We start from the raw sequence: 15,901 nt of genomic DNA on the forward strand, positions 1-15,901 counted from the left end.
GCTGCAGGATGAGGGTGGGAATTTTTCATGGCAGAGATGAAAAGTCTGAACAAATCATAAAGGCTTAACTCCAAGATAGAAGGCCACAAAGGAACTGTCTTAAAAGAATGACAAAGGCACAGCTAAAGGAGAAATGTGAACGTACCCAAGTAAAGACAGGAAGCTCATAAATCAACAAACTTTGCATTTGGTAAAGGCAAATGGCACTGTAAGAATTTGAGAGATAACCTTTCTGTCTCCTAATGCATGATTTCCTTATTCTAAATTATTCCATGTTACAGAAAAATGGAACTAAGGAAAGGAACTAGTGAGTACTATATAGGCAGAAGCCCCATTTCTTATGCAATTCCTGTTTTAATCGCTTTTCACCTCTTCCTCCAAATATAGATGTAGTTTCCATTTAACATTATTGGGAAAGTAGTTGAAAGTGTCAAAAATCAAGAGAAAGGTGAGATGAGCTGAGGGTGCTTCTCTGAGAAACATCTCCACAAGCTGCCATTTTGATGAGGAGACTGGTGACTCATTAGAACGTCTCTTCTATATGATGGCAGACATGCTGGTTTGCTGACTAGAGGGATTAAACACAAATCACAACATTTCACCAAGTTAATAGATAATAGAGTCACATGGGCTAAGGGCAGATCTGTTCATTTCAATGCAGAAAAGGATTACACACACAAACAAACAAAAAGTAAGACAGGCAAACTCCTTGGCAGGTAATACAGCTCTGGGTTATTCAGTGTAATGTTTTGGGGAGTGCAAATGCTGTGACTTCTTAATCCATGCATGGATTTTTATACATGGATGTATGTTCATGTAAATATACAGTATTAAGCAGGAGAAGATCATGTTTCCCACAATCCCTCTCCTCTTCCTTCTTCTGCAATAGTGGATAAAGTTAGATTATTTGAGAAAAAGATATTAGCACTCATCCAAAATATGGGTACGGAAATGTAAATAATAATGTATGCGACCAGAATTTGTAACCTTGAAACACTACAGGTTTTGGTTGAGAAGATAATGCAGCCTACTGCCTTAAAACTTACACTCCTTTGCCCCAGGAAAGTTGATTCAAAAAGATTTTGAATTTTTTTGAGTCAAGTGGGTAAAGTCAGAGATATCTGTAAAGCTCCCTGTCCTGAATTCCTTAGCACGGTGAGAATCAGACCTCCAAGGACCCGGGGTAACCTGTCACATACTACCTGTCAAAAGGTAATACTTTCTTGATTGCTGAATATGTCTAAGTGAATTCTTTTTTTTTTTTTTTTTTTTTTTTTTTTCAGATGGAGTCTCCCTCTTCTGTCACCCAGGCTGGAGTGCTGGATTGCAGTGGCACGATTTCGGCTCTCTGAAACCTCTGCCTCCCTGGCTCAAGTGACTCTCCTGCTTAGGCCTCCAAAGTAGCTGGGACTACAGGTGTGTACCACCATGCCAGACTAATTTTTGTCACAATTTAAAGACATTAGAAATTTATTTATTTCACCTGAGAACTAGCTTTTTCTGCCTGCAGATATGTTAGCTTGCTCAACTCCTAGATTTCCAGAATAAACTCTTAATTTCCTCTTTAGCTAAATGATAGTGTAGTTCAGAAGGTATGTTAGATGACCAATGAATGCTTTTTGCATCTTAGCACTATTTAGCCACTGCCTTGCCAACCACAACCCAAACTCCAGATTCAGGCCTACAGTCTTTTCTTGACGCTGTTCTAGAGAGAGAAGAAAATGTTATTGATCCACAACTTTGGGGGAAGATAAGCAGGAGGCAGAGTCAGCTTGGAATTGAGTGAGTCCTGTGAAGATTTTCCATCTCAGATGTCTAACAGGGCCTTCGCACATGAAAATTATTAAGTTTCACAATTATGTGTTAGTTTAAGCAAATACCTGGAAGGCAATTGACAAGCGTATTTAAGCCTCTTTGTAAGAGGAATTGCTATGCACAGGGATTTAAAAAACATCAGCTTTACTGGGCTAGTTTCTTGTGTAATGATTGTAATGTATTACATTTACATATATTTTAAAGCCAGCAAAACTCTTTCACAAATGGCTTGTCATTGCCAACCATGTGTTAGAAATGATTGAAAACTCTACAAAGTGAATTAAAAGTGTAAAAATGCTACATATTTTTATCATGAAAAATGAAACCAAATGTTTTAAAAGCTGAACATTTTAGGACAATATATGGCAATAATCAATCAATGGTTTCAGCCTTAGTTTTGCCACTGGTCTACTTTGGGCTTAAAGTTGATGTCTTATTGCATTGCAAATTATCTGATAAGAGAAAATAAAATAAAATAAATTTTACCAACATGAAAGGGTACCAATAACAAGAAAATTGTGGCCAGGCGCGGTGACTCATCCCTGAATCCTAGCACTTTGGGAGGCTGAGGCAGGTGTATTGCCTGAGCTCAGGAGATCGAGACCAGTCTGGGCAACACAGTGAAACCCCATCTCTACTAAAATACAAAAAAATTAGCTGGGTGTGGTGGCAGGCACCTGTAATCCCAGCTACTCTGGAGGCTGAGACAGGAGAATCGCTTGAACCCAGGAGGCGGAGATCAAAGTGAGCCGAGATCACGCCATTGTACTTCAGCCTGGGCAACTGAGCAAGACTCAGTCTCAAAAAAAAAGAAAAGAAAAGAAAAGAAAATTGTAAGGAGTTTTCTCAATTAATAACCCACATAAGATAATTCTTTCCATGTATCAGTCACGATACTAAGCACTTTACATTCATTTATGTTATGTAATCATTATAGCATGCATGCAAGGTAATGAGTATTATTTTCCTCATTTTATAAAAGGGGAAACTGATGTTTGAGGCTAATTTGCTTAAGACCACAGAATTAGCAAAGGAAAAGATAAGTGAATGTATCCCTGATCCCCTTTAACACTTCATACACAGCCTCCCCACAATGTCCAGTATTAACTTCATAAATGAGCCATACCACCAATGTGAGAAAATAAGTCCACATGTGCCAATTATTCACGTATGATCTCTTAACTCCTTCTATACTCTGCCCTGTAATGTAGGCATTGAGACATTGTGAACTGCCTTTCCAAGATTCCTTTCTTAGCTGTCTTTCTGATGGATTCTGTCAATATGAGGCACTACAGGAAAATTGGAATGAGAAAGAAGATAGAAGGGACTTCTGACAGCTGCCATTGTAGTATCAGTTGAGCTTCCTGGCAGCAATTATTTCCAGCCTCCAGCTTCTTCAGGCAGTCTCAGAACCAGTCTTATCAAACCTTCTCCAAAATACCAACACCAACTAGTCCTGCTCAGTGGGGCTCCTCATCCAAGCTCCTGTGTCCTTGAAGTTCAACAATTCTCTTTGTTCAAGCAGCCCTGGAAGTGACTGATGGCTCCATCCGTTATCTTCGTTTCTTCGGTGTTCTTTTCTTCTCTCTTTTCCTTTCTTTTGCCTCCTTCTACTACAAAACCTATACAGCTAATTTCAATAAGCTCTATTGAAATATTTGGTTTGGTTTCTCTTTTCCTCGTAAGGCCCTGAAAAAAACAGTACTTGGTACCATGAATAAAACATTCAAAGGAGATATTCTAGGATTGATTTGGTTATGCCTTTGCCCATGAGCACAGCTGATGAAAAATAGGATACTGCTGATCTCTGTTATGTAGTGACAGTGGGAAAAATTAAATTATCATCTTTGTTTGCTTAGAGTGAAGCACCTTTTGAAACAAGTGCTTTGGAAGACCAAGTAGCTGATGCGCTTACTGTTATTATAGTAATAATGACCACAAGAATTACGTAGTGGGTTGACTGCTTTCAAATGCGTGGAAGAGTTTACAGGAAAAAAAATCAAAGCCCTGTGTTGTAAAGCAACAGCTCAAGTAAGGGCCAGATGATCAGTAAAGTTATTACAGTAAAAATACCCAAGAGAGGTTGGAATTTCTTTTTTCCTCATGATGGTAAAGCAAAACTATTACCATTCAGGGAATTATAGGAATCACTGTCATTAAGAAAGACTTGAAAGATGCAGATAGATTCCTACCTCTATTTAGATTCTTTAATAGAGACAGGAAATAGAGATTCATATCTCTATTTAACTCTGTCATTGGACCAGATCAAAAGGATATTGGAGAATAATGGTGGATTTCAATTAATTGTATAAGGTTAACTAATTATAACAGTTGCTCCAGATATTAATTATTTACCAGGGCAAGTCTATACATCTCCCAACACCTGACACCTTTTTTTTTCTCTATACCAATTTGTAAGGATCACCAGAAGCAGTTTGCTTTCACTTGTCAGGAGCAACAGTATACCTTTACTATCTTGCCTCAAGGCTATGTCAAATATCTTACTCTTTGACATAATCTAGTTCACAGAGGTCTCAATCACAAGCATATCCCACAGAACATCATGCTGTTCCTCTTCATTGATGGCAACATGCTGATTGGATCTCATGAGCAGGAAGTAGCAAGTACCCTAAACAATGTATTAAGACACATGTATGTCAGAGAGTAAGAATGAAATACCAAAAAAATTCACAGGCCTGCCACCTTGGTGAATTTCAGGACATCCAGTGATTTGGAATATGATGGAATATCCCTTTAAGTGAAAGATAGTTGCTACACTTCACGCTGCATGGTAGGCTCTTTGGATTTTAGGGACAATGTAGGCCCATTTGAGTGTGCTAATACAACCCATTTATTAATTTAACTATAAAGTGACCAGGGCTTAGTGAGATCAAGGGGAAAAGGTAGCATTTCACCATCGAGTCCGCAACTCTGTTCGTTCATCCTTGTGACTCAGAAGATGCTTGGGTACTCCTTGTATCTGACAAACAGGCATGTTGTGTTGAGCATCTTACAAGCTACAATAGAGAGATCACAGTGCAGATCCACAGAGATGCAGTTAAAAAAAAAATATGATACCCTCTTTGGCAGACATCTATTCTCCTTTGGAGAAGCAGCTTTTATATTTTGCTGGGCTTTTATAGAGCCTGAAAGCCTAATCACGAGACATCAAATGATGATGTAGCCTGAGATTGCTGTCATAAAACTGGTGTTCTAAAAACTGGTGTCTTTGGCCAGGTGTGGTGGCTCAAACCCAGCACTTTGGGAGGCCGAGGTGGGTGGATCACCTGAGGTCAGGAGTTTGAGACCAGCCTGGCCAACATGGTGAAACCCTGTTTCTACTAAAACTACAAAAATCAGCCGGGCGTGGTGGCATGTGCCTATAGTCCCAGCTGCTCCAGAGGCTAAGGCAGGAGAATCGCTTGAACCTGGGAGGCAGAGGTTGCAGTGAGCTGAGATCGAGCCACTGCACTCCAGCCTGTGCATCAGAGTGAGACTCTGTCTCAAATAACAATAATAATAATAATAAAACAAAACCTGGTGTTACTATAAAGCTGCATGTACACAACAGCAATTCCACCATTATTCCACCATCAAATGAGAACCATAGATAAAATATCTACCTTGAGCAGATCTGAAAGTTACATTTTAGGATCTCGGGCTCGTAGCTCACCTCTACCTGCTTCCTTGCCTCCTCTTACTCAATCCCTCAATCCACACCTCTGACCTCATGTCAAAGTGTTACTGGGGAGGAAAAAATCTTGGGCCTGACTTACAAATGTTACTGCACAACACTTTTGTACCTACCAGAAGTGGTTTTAGTACTGCAGGTACAAATGGGAAGTTCCTGAAAGAAAATCCTCCCAGTGGAGAGAAATTTAAACTGTGCATTTGGTGATCCATTTCATCTGGACTGAAAAATGGTCAAGGATGTAGGTATATATTAAGTCACGGGCATCAGATTAGCTAAATGACCAGAAATTTGCAAGGGAAAAGATTGATAGTAAGGAAGTCTGGGGAGAGGCTTATAGATGCAGCTCTTAGAATGGACAGAGTTTAGAGATCGTTTTGTCTTGTATGAATTTCTGCCACATGGCATTCTTTGCAGAATAAGATCCCAATCATCAAATAGAAAAAAAAAAAAAATAAAGATTTTGTGGACAAGGGCCAACCCCCCTCACCAGGAATACCTAATTAACTATCATGGTATTCCACCTAACATTGCTTCTAACCAAGAGACACATTTGTCAACAACAACAAAAAGAGCCATAGTGGTCTCATGGACACAGAATGAGCTAATGTTCTCCATCACTCAGAAGCAACTGGCCTGATAAAATGGTGGAGTATCCTACAGAAATCTCAGTTGGGAGACAACACCCTGAGAAAATGTATAGAATTTATAGAAGATTTCATGTATAGGATGCAATATACTTTTCTGCATAGTAACCAATATAAGATGCAGTTTTTCCCATAGCCCAGATACAGGAATTGCAGAATCAAGCAGTGAAAATAGAAATGGTTTCTCCATTACTTCTAAAAAATAAATCCACTTACAAAAACTTTGCTGCCTTTTAAACTTTGCTGAACTAAAGGTATTTGTCCCTAAATGAGGTATGTTCCCAGTAAGCAACACAACAGTTTTATTGAATTGGAATTTGAGACTGTAACTGGGCCAATTTGGGTTTTTAATGTCAATGAAACAGGCAAGGATGAAGCCATTTCTACTGGCTGAAGTGATTCCCTGATTGTCAAGAAGAAGTTGGATTGCTCCAATACAATGAGGGAAGAAAGGGTGTCTGAAAGTCATGAAATACTCTGACATGCTTCTTAGTACTTCAATGTCCAGTAGTAAAAGTTAATTTAAAATTATAACAAGTGAATAAATTCAGTACCACCACTGAAGCTGCCTGCGGGGAAAGGCGACATGAAATGGGTAGTGTAAGAATGATATTATAAAGACTAATGACCGCTTTGTGACCAATTACAGTGAAAGAACTGTAGCAGCTTGGCGAGTTGTTTCTATACAATTTTATATTCATGTTATATGTTCATATGAATCAACTAATTCTACCTTCCACATCTTCTCTTATTATTTTATGAGTTTTTGTCTGCAAGTTACAAATCACGTAGGAAGTTAAGACTGCCTTGGGGCCGGGCATAGTGTCTCATGCCTGTAATCCCAACACTTTAGAAGACCGAGGCGGGTGGATTACTTGAAGTCAGGGGTTTGAGACCAGCCTGGCCAGCATGGTGAAGCCCCATCTCTACCAAAAATACAAAAAGTAGCCAGGCGTGGTGACAGGCACCTGTAATCCCAGCTACTTGGGAGGCTGAGGCAGGAGAATCACTTGAACCAAGAAGGCATAGATTGATTACAGTTAGCCGAGATTGTGCCACTGCACTCCTGCCTGGGCCATACAGCAAGACTCAGTCTCAAAAACAAACAAACAAACAAAATACATTGGAGAGGATCTGCGCCAAGATGGCCAAACAGGAACAGCTCCAGCCTACAGCTCCCAGTGTGAGCGACACAGAAGACAGGTGATTTCTGCACTTCCAACAGAGGGACCAGGTTCATCTCACTGGGGCGTGTCAGACAGTGGGGGCAGGACAGTGGGTGCAGCCCAATGAGCCATAGCCGAAGCAGGGTGAGGCATCACCTCACCCGGGAAGCGCAAGGAGGAAGGGAATTCCCTTTCCTAGCCAAGTGAAACCGTGACTCACAACACCTGGAAAATCAGGTCACTCTCACCCTAATATTGCATTTTACCAAGGGTCTTAGCAAACGGCACACCAGCAGATTATATGCCGTGCCTGACTCAGAGTGTCCCATGCCCACGGAGCCTCCCTCATTGCTATCACAGCAGTCTAAGATCTAACTGCAAGGTGGCAGTGAGACTGGGGGAGGGGCGCCCGCCATTGCTGAGGCTTAAGTAGGTAAACAAAGTGACCAGGAAGCTCAGACTGGGTGGAGCCCACCGCAGCTCAAGGAGACCTGCCTGCCTCTGTAGACTCTACCTCTGGGGACAGGACATGGCCAAAGAAAAGGCAGCAGAAACTTCTGCAGATGTAAACGTCCCTGTGTGACAGCTTTGAAGAGAGTAGTGGTTTTCCCAGCACGGAGTTTGAGATCTGAGAATGGACAGATTGTGTGTTCAAGTGGGTCCCTGACTCCTGAGTAGCCTAAATGAGAGACATCCCCCATTAGGGGCAGACTGACACCTCACACCTCACACGGCCGAGTACACCTCTGAGACGAAGCTTCCAGAGGAACGATCAGCCAGCAACATTCACTGTTCAGCAATATTCACTCTTCTGCAGCCTCCACTGCTGATCCCCAGGCAAACAAGGTCTGGAATGGACCTCGAGCAAACGCCAACAGACCTGCAGCTGAGGGTCCTGACTGTTAGAAGGAAAAATCACAAACAGAAAGGACAGTCACACCAAAACCCCATGTGTACATCGCCATCATCAAAGATCAGAGGTAGATAAAGCTGCAAAGATGGGGAAACAGCAATACAGAAAAGCTGAAAATTCTAAAAATCAGAGCGCCTCTCCCCCTCCAAAGGAATGCAGCTCCTCACCAGCAATGGAACAAAGCTGGGCGGAGAATGACTTTGACAAGTTGAGAGAAGAAGACTTCAGCCAAACTTCTCCGAGCTAAAGGAGGAATTATGAACCCAGCACAAAGAAACTAAAAACCTTGAAAAAAGATTTGACGAATGGCTAACTAGAATAACCAGTGCAGAGAAGTCCATAAATGAACTGATAAAGATGAAAACCATGACGCAAGAACTACATGACAAATGCAAAAGCTTCAGTAACTGACTCGATCAACTGGAAGAAAGGGTATCAGTGATTGAAGATCAAGTGAATGAAATGAAGCAAGAGGAGAAGTTTAGAGAAAAAAGTAAAAAGAAATGAACAAAGCCTCCAAGGAATATGGGACTATGTGAAAAGACCAAATCTACGTCTGATTGGTGTACCTGAAAGTGACGGGGAGAATGGAACCAAGTTGGAAAACACTCTGCAGGATATTATCCAGGAGAACTTCCCCAACCTAGCAAGGGAGGCCAACATTCAAATTCAGGAAATACAGAGAATGCCATAAAGATACTCCTCGAGAACAGCAACTCCAAGACACGTAATTGTCAGATTCACCAAAGTTGAAATGAAGAAAAAAATGTTAAGTGCAGCCAGAGAGAAAGGTCGGGTTACCCACGAAGGGAAGCCCATCAGACTAACAGCGGATCTCTCAGCAGAAACGCTACAAGCCAGAAGCAAGTGGGGGCCAATATTCAACATTCTTAAAGAAAAGAATTTTCAACCCAGAATTTCATATCCAGCCAAACTAAGTTTCATAAGTGAAGGAGAAATAAAATCCCTTACAGATAAGCAAATGCTGAGAGATTTTGTCACCACAAGGCCTGCCCTACAAGATCTCCTGAAGGAAGCATTAAACATAGAAAGGAACAACTGATACCAGCCACTGCAAAAACATGCCAAAATGTAAAGACCATTGCTGCTAGGAAGAAACTGCATCAACTAGTGAGCAAAATAAGCAGCTAACATCATAATAACAGGATCAAGTTCACACATAACAATATTAACCTTAAATGTAAATGGGCTAAATGCTCCAATTAAAAGACGCAGGCTGGCAAATTGGATAAAGAGTCAAGACCCATCAATTTGCTGTATCCAGGAGACCCATCTCACGTGCAGGGACACACATAGGCTCAAAATAAAGGGATGAAGGAAGATCTACCAAGCAAATGGGAAACAAAAAAAGGCAGGAGTTGCAATCCTAGTCTCTGATAAAACAAACTTAAAACCAACAAAGATCAAAAGAGACAAAGAAGATCATTACATAATGGTAAAGGGATCAATTCAACAAGAAGAGAGAACTATCCTAAATATATATGCACCCAATACAGGAGCGCCTAGATTCATAAAGCAAGTCCTTAGAGACTTACAAAGAGACTTAGACTCCCACACAATAATAATGGGAGACTTTAACCCCCACTGTCAACATTAGACAGATCAACAAGACAGAATGTTAACAAGGATATCCAGGAATTGAATTCAACTCTGCACCAAGCAGACCTGATAGACATCTACAGAACTCTCCACCCCAAATCAACAGAATATACATTCTTCTCAGCACCACATTGCACTTTTTCCAAAATTGACCACATGGTTGGAAATAAAACACTTCTCAGCAAATGTAAAAGAACAGAAATTATAACAAACTGTCTCTCAGACCACAGTGCTGTCAAACTAGAACTCAGGACTAAGAAACTCCATCAAAACTGCTTAACTACATGGAAACTGAACAATTTGCTCCTGAATGACTACTGGGTACATAACGAAATGAAGGCAGAAATAAAGATGTTCTTTGAAAGCAATGAGAACAAAGATACAACATACCAGAATCTCTGGGACACATTTAAAGCAGTGTGTAGAAGGAAATTTATAGCACTAAATGCCCACAGGAGAAAGCAGGAAAGGTTTAAAATTGACACCCTAACATCACAATTTAAAGAACTAAAGAAGCAAGAGCAAACACATTCAAAAGCTAGCAGAAGGCAAGAAATAACTAAGATCAGAGCAGAACTGAAGGAGATAGAGGCACAAAAAACCCTCCAAACAATCAATGAATCCAGGAGCTGGTTTTTTGAAAAGATCAACAAAATTGATAGACTGCTAGCAAGACTAATAAAGAAGAAAAGAGAGAAGAATCAAATAGATGCAATAAAAAATGATAAAGGGGATATCACTACTGACCCCACAGAAATACAAACTGCCATCAGAGAATATTATAAACACCTCTATGCAAATAAACTAGAAAACCTAGAAGAAATGGTTAAATTTCTTGACACATGCACTCTCCCAAGACTAAACCAGGAGAAGCTGAATCCCCGAATAGACCAATAACAAGCTCTGAAATTGAGGCTATAATTAGTAGCCTACCAACCAAAAAAGTCCAGGACCAGATGGATTCACAGCTGAATTCTACCAGAGGTACAAGGAGGAGCTGGTACCATTCCTTCTGAAACTATTCCAATCAATAGAAACAGAGGGAATCCTCCCTAGCTCATTTTATGAGACCAACATCATCCTGATACCAAAGATTGGGAGACACAACAAAAAAAGAGAATTTTAGACCAAAATCCCTGAGGAACATTGATGCAAAAATCCTCAATAAAATACTGGCAAACCGAATCCAGCAGCACATCAAAAAGCTTATCCACCATGATCAAGTGGGCTTCATCCCTGGGATGCAAGACTGGTTCAACATATGCAAATCAATAAACATAGACCAGCATATAAACAGAACCAAAGACAAAAATCACATGATTATCTCAATAGATGCAGAAAGGCCTTTGACAAAATTCAACAGCCCTTCATGCTAAAAACTCTCAATAAATTCGGTATTGATGGAACATATCTCAAAATCATAAGAGCTATTTATGACAAACCCACAACCAATATCATATTGAATGGGCAAAAACTGGAAACATTCCCCTTGAAAACTGGCACAAAACAGGGATGTCCTCTCTCACCACTTCTATTCAACATAGTGTTGGAAGTTCCGGCCAGGGCAATCAGGCATGAGAAAGAAATAAAGGGCATTCATTTAGGAAAAGAGGAAGTCAAATTGTCCCTGTTTGCAGATGACATGATTGTATATTTAGAAAACCCCATTGTCTCAGTCCAAAATCTCCTTAAGCTGATAAGCAACTTCAGCAAAGTCTCAGGATACAAAATCAGTATGCAAAAGTCACTAGCATTCTTATCCACCAATAACAGACAAACAGAGAGACAAATTGTGGGTGAAATCCCATTCACAATTGCTTCAAAGAGAAGAAAATACCTAGGAATCCAACTTACAAGGGATGTGAAGGACCTCTTCAAGGAGAACTACAAACCACTGCTCAATGAAATAAAAGAGGACACAAACAAATGGAAGAACATTCCATGCTCGTGGATAGGAAGAATCAAAATCGTGAAAATGGCCATACTGCCCAAGGTAATTTATAGATTCAATGCCATCTCCATTAAGCTACCAATGACTTTCTTCACAGAATTGAAAAAAACTGCTTTAAAGTTCATATGGAACCAAAAATGAGCACACATTGCCAAGACAGTCCTAAGCCAAAAGAACAAAACTGGAGGCATCACACTACCTAATTTCCAACTATACTACAAGGCTACAGTAACTAAAACAGCATGGTACTGATACTAAAACAGAGATATAGACCAATGGAACAGAACAGAGCCCTCAGAAATAATACCATACATCTACAACCATCTGATCTTTGACAAACCTGACAAAAACAAGAAATGAGAAAGGATTCCCTATTTAATAAATGGTGCTAGGAAAACTGGCTAGCCATAAGTAGAAAGCTGAAACTGGATCCTTTCCTTACACCTTATACAAAAATTAATTCAAGATGGATTAGAGACTTAAATGTTAGACCTAAAACCTAAAAACCCTAGAAGAAAACCTAGGCAATACCATTCAGGACATAGGCATGGGCAAGGACTTCATGTCTAAAACACCAAAAGGAATGATAACAAAAGCCAAAATTGACAAATGGGATCTAATTAAACTAAAGAGCTTCTGCACAGCAAAAGAAACTACCATCAGAGTGAACAGGCAACCAACAGAATGGGAGAAAATTTTTGCAATCTACTTATCTGACAAAGGGCTAATATCCAGAACCTACAAAGAACTCAAATTTACAAGAAAAAAAAAACAACCCCATCAAAAAGTGGGCAAAGAATATGAACAGACACTTCTCAAAAGAAGACATTTATGCAGCCAACAGACACATGAAAAAATGCATATCATCACTAGCTATCAGAGAAATGCAAATCAAAACCACAATGAGATACCATCTCACACCAGTTAGAATGGCGATCATTAAAAATCAGGAAACAACAGGTGCTGGAGAGGATGTGGAGAAATAGGAACACTTTTACACTGTTGGTGGGACTGTAAACTAGTTCAACCATTGTGGAAGACAGTGTGGCGAATCCTTAAGGATCTAGAACTAGAAATACCATTTGACCCAGCCATCCCATTACTGGGTATATACCCAAAGGATTATAAATCATGCTGCTATAAAGACACATGCACACGTATGTTTACTGCAGCACTATTCACAATAGGAAAGACTTGGAACCAACCCAAATGTCCATCAATGACAGACTGGATTAAGAAAATGTGGCACATATACACCATGGAATACTACGCAGCTGTAAAAAAGGATGAGTTTGTGTCCTTTGTAGAGACATGAATGCAGCTGGAAACCATCATTCTCAGCAAACTATCACAGGGACAGAAAACCAAACACCACATGTTCTCACTCATAGGTGGGAATTAAACAATGAGAACACTTTGACACAGGAAGGGGAACATCACACACTGGGGCCTGTTATGGGGTGGGGGTAGAGGGGAGGGATAGCATTAGGAGATATACCTAATTTAAATGACAAGTTAATGGGTGCACCATACCAACATGACACATGTATACATATGTAACAAACCTACATGTTGTGCACATGTACCCTAGAACTCAAAGTATAATAATAAGAAAAAAATACTTTGGAACAGGAAAAAATATCTTCCAGATATGCGTTCAGTGACTTTTCCATGAGGTAGGTACCATCACTATTAGCATTTTGAATCTCTACTTGTGGGGGCGTGGATGGAAACACCTTTGTTTGCAGGAGAGACTGTCTTCCTGTTAGAGCAAAGGGTAAAATTGTTACTGTTGCATGGCAGTTCAAACACATGTAGAAGGGTGAGTATTGGTCCTGAGTATCCAAAGAGGTGATCATGCTAGTTATTTGTTTATTGTCACTCAGTTACCAATCTAAGCTCCTATATTCTGCTATGCGATAATAGGGCTGAGACTGGGCAAATGACATTTTACTGATTCCTTTAATGTTGACTTTGTCCTCAGTTCTGACAACGGGAAGCTCTAGATGGAGAATGGGATATGGAAGTCAAAGAAAAGTCACTTTCTCCCTTCCCTTTTTTTCTTTAACTTTTCTTTTTGCTTTTTGGCTGTTTCCTATCATCATCCCCGCAGCACTGGCAGTTAGACGTTTGCCCCAACAGCAGCGGTTGGCTCCAGCCTCCAGCTTTCTTTCCCCACCTTAGAAGCAGCAGCAGAAGCAAGATAGTAAGCCCTGCAGAGTTTTGAGCACCATATTCCAAGGGCATTATCAGCGAGCTCTTGTGCTCTGTATTTACCTTTTTTTTTTTTTTTTTCTTTTGAGACAGAGTCTCAGTCTGTCGCCCAGGCTGGAGTCTAGTGGCACGATCTGAGCTCACCCCAACCTCTGCCTTCCAGTTTCAAGCAATTCTCCTGCCTCAGCCTCCCAAGTAGCTGGGATTACAGGTGCCCGCCACCACATCCAGCTAATTTTTATACTTTTAGTGGAGACGAGGTTTCACCATGTTGGCCAGGCTGGTCTCGAACTCCTGACCTCAGATGATCCACCCGCCTCCGCCTCCCAAAATGCTGGGATTACAGGTCTGAGCCACCCTGCCCAGCCTGTAATTATCTTTTTTAGTAGGCTAAAATACTGTCTTTTTGTTCCTTTGGCCCTCAAATATTTCCCTATATTAAACAATTCACTTATATCTTTAACTTAGATCTTTTAAAATACCTCAGGTAGTTTTTCTCTTTCTGATTTGATCATGACTCACAAATGACAGGTAAAACATGCTGCTATTTGGGTTTTTTTGGTGTATATATGGCAACATTTAGTGGTATTTAAGAATTACCTTTAGAAGTCCCTTCTTTGTTCTAGTGAATCTCTCATGTTAAATGGTTAGGTCAAAGTCAGAGACCCAAATTGAATAGGTGAAAAATTTTGGAACACTCAAAGTCGGGAGATTTCCTTCGTCCATTAGGAAAGACTAGAAAGACACAATTGGAGTGAGTATTTTATGACATGTGCTTGGAGATGTCAATGGTTTACAGGATGCGGTTTGCAAACTCCTGATGGTTTCCAAGACATCTTCAGGGGATTTGTGAGTTCACACCTATTCTCATAATAATACCAAGACATTATTTGCCATTTTCACCGTGTTATCATTTGCATTCATTTTGCAAAATCAATGGCACGTAAAACTGCTGATGCTACTGCTTGAAACAAGGCCGTGGCACCAGCCTCAACTTGCCTGTATTCTTCACCATCACACACTCCTTGATAAAAAAAGAAAGGCCAATTTTACTTAAGAAGGTCCTTGAAAGAGCAGTAAATATGATTACTTTTATAGAAGTTTGGCCCGCACGTAGAGATTTATTTATTTTTTAATTTCTGCTCAACAGAATGGGCAGTATGTACCAAGCACTCGTGATGTCTGTCAAATGGTTGTCACTAGAAAACGCACTGGCATTTGAGTTGCAGTTCATAAAATATTATTTTTAACTAAAATAATTACTGAGAGACAAAATATTGTTATTTTGTCTTAGGTATTTGGCAAACCATTTTTTAGAAATTAACTGTGTGATCCTATCCCTTCAAGAAAAGCCATTGACAGTTTTTGTTGCCAAGAAACATTGAGCTATCAAGCAAATATGAGAAGTTTGAAAAATTTGGGTCCACTTCCACAAGCATGATAGCTTCTCAAAACTTAAAGACTTTGCTAATGTCAATGGTAATGTTAATGAATGTAGGTTTTTAAATATTTTGTGATAAAATATGTCAACATTTATGGTAGCTACATAACTTAGTGAGCTAATATTTTACGAATAGTCAATGCATAATGATATAAAATTATATATGGATAAAACATCCATTCAAAGTGCAAGATTCATTCAAATAATTTTAATGTAACCAGAGCTTATTAATGTTTATTAATATCATTTATGATTCTATTTTGCAATTAATCTTTTAAACTACCATTTGTTGAGTTTTGGTGTAATATCAAAGAAGAGCATCCATACTATTTGGAAGAATTATTAAAATGCTTCTCCCTCATCCAGCTAAATGTATGTGTAATGCTAAGTGTTCTTCATATAGTTCAACAAAAGAATGTACCACAATAGATTGATTTTAAAGG

The sequence above is a fragment of the Papio anubis genome, chromosome 7, assembly GCF_008728515.1.
Source record: "Papio anubis isolate 15944 chromosome 7, Panubis1.0, whole genome shotgun sequence".
Lineage (NCBI taxonomy): Eukaryota > Metazoa > Chordata > Mammalia > Primates > Cercopithecidae > Papio > Papio anubis.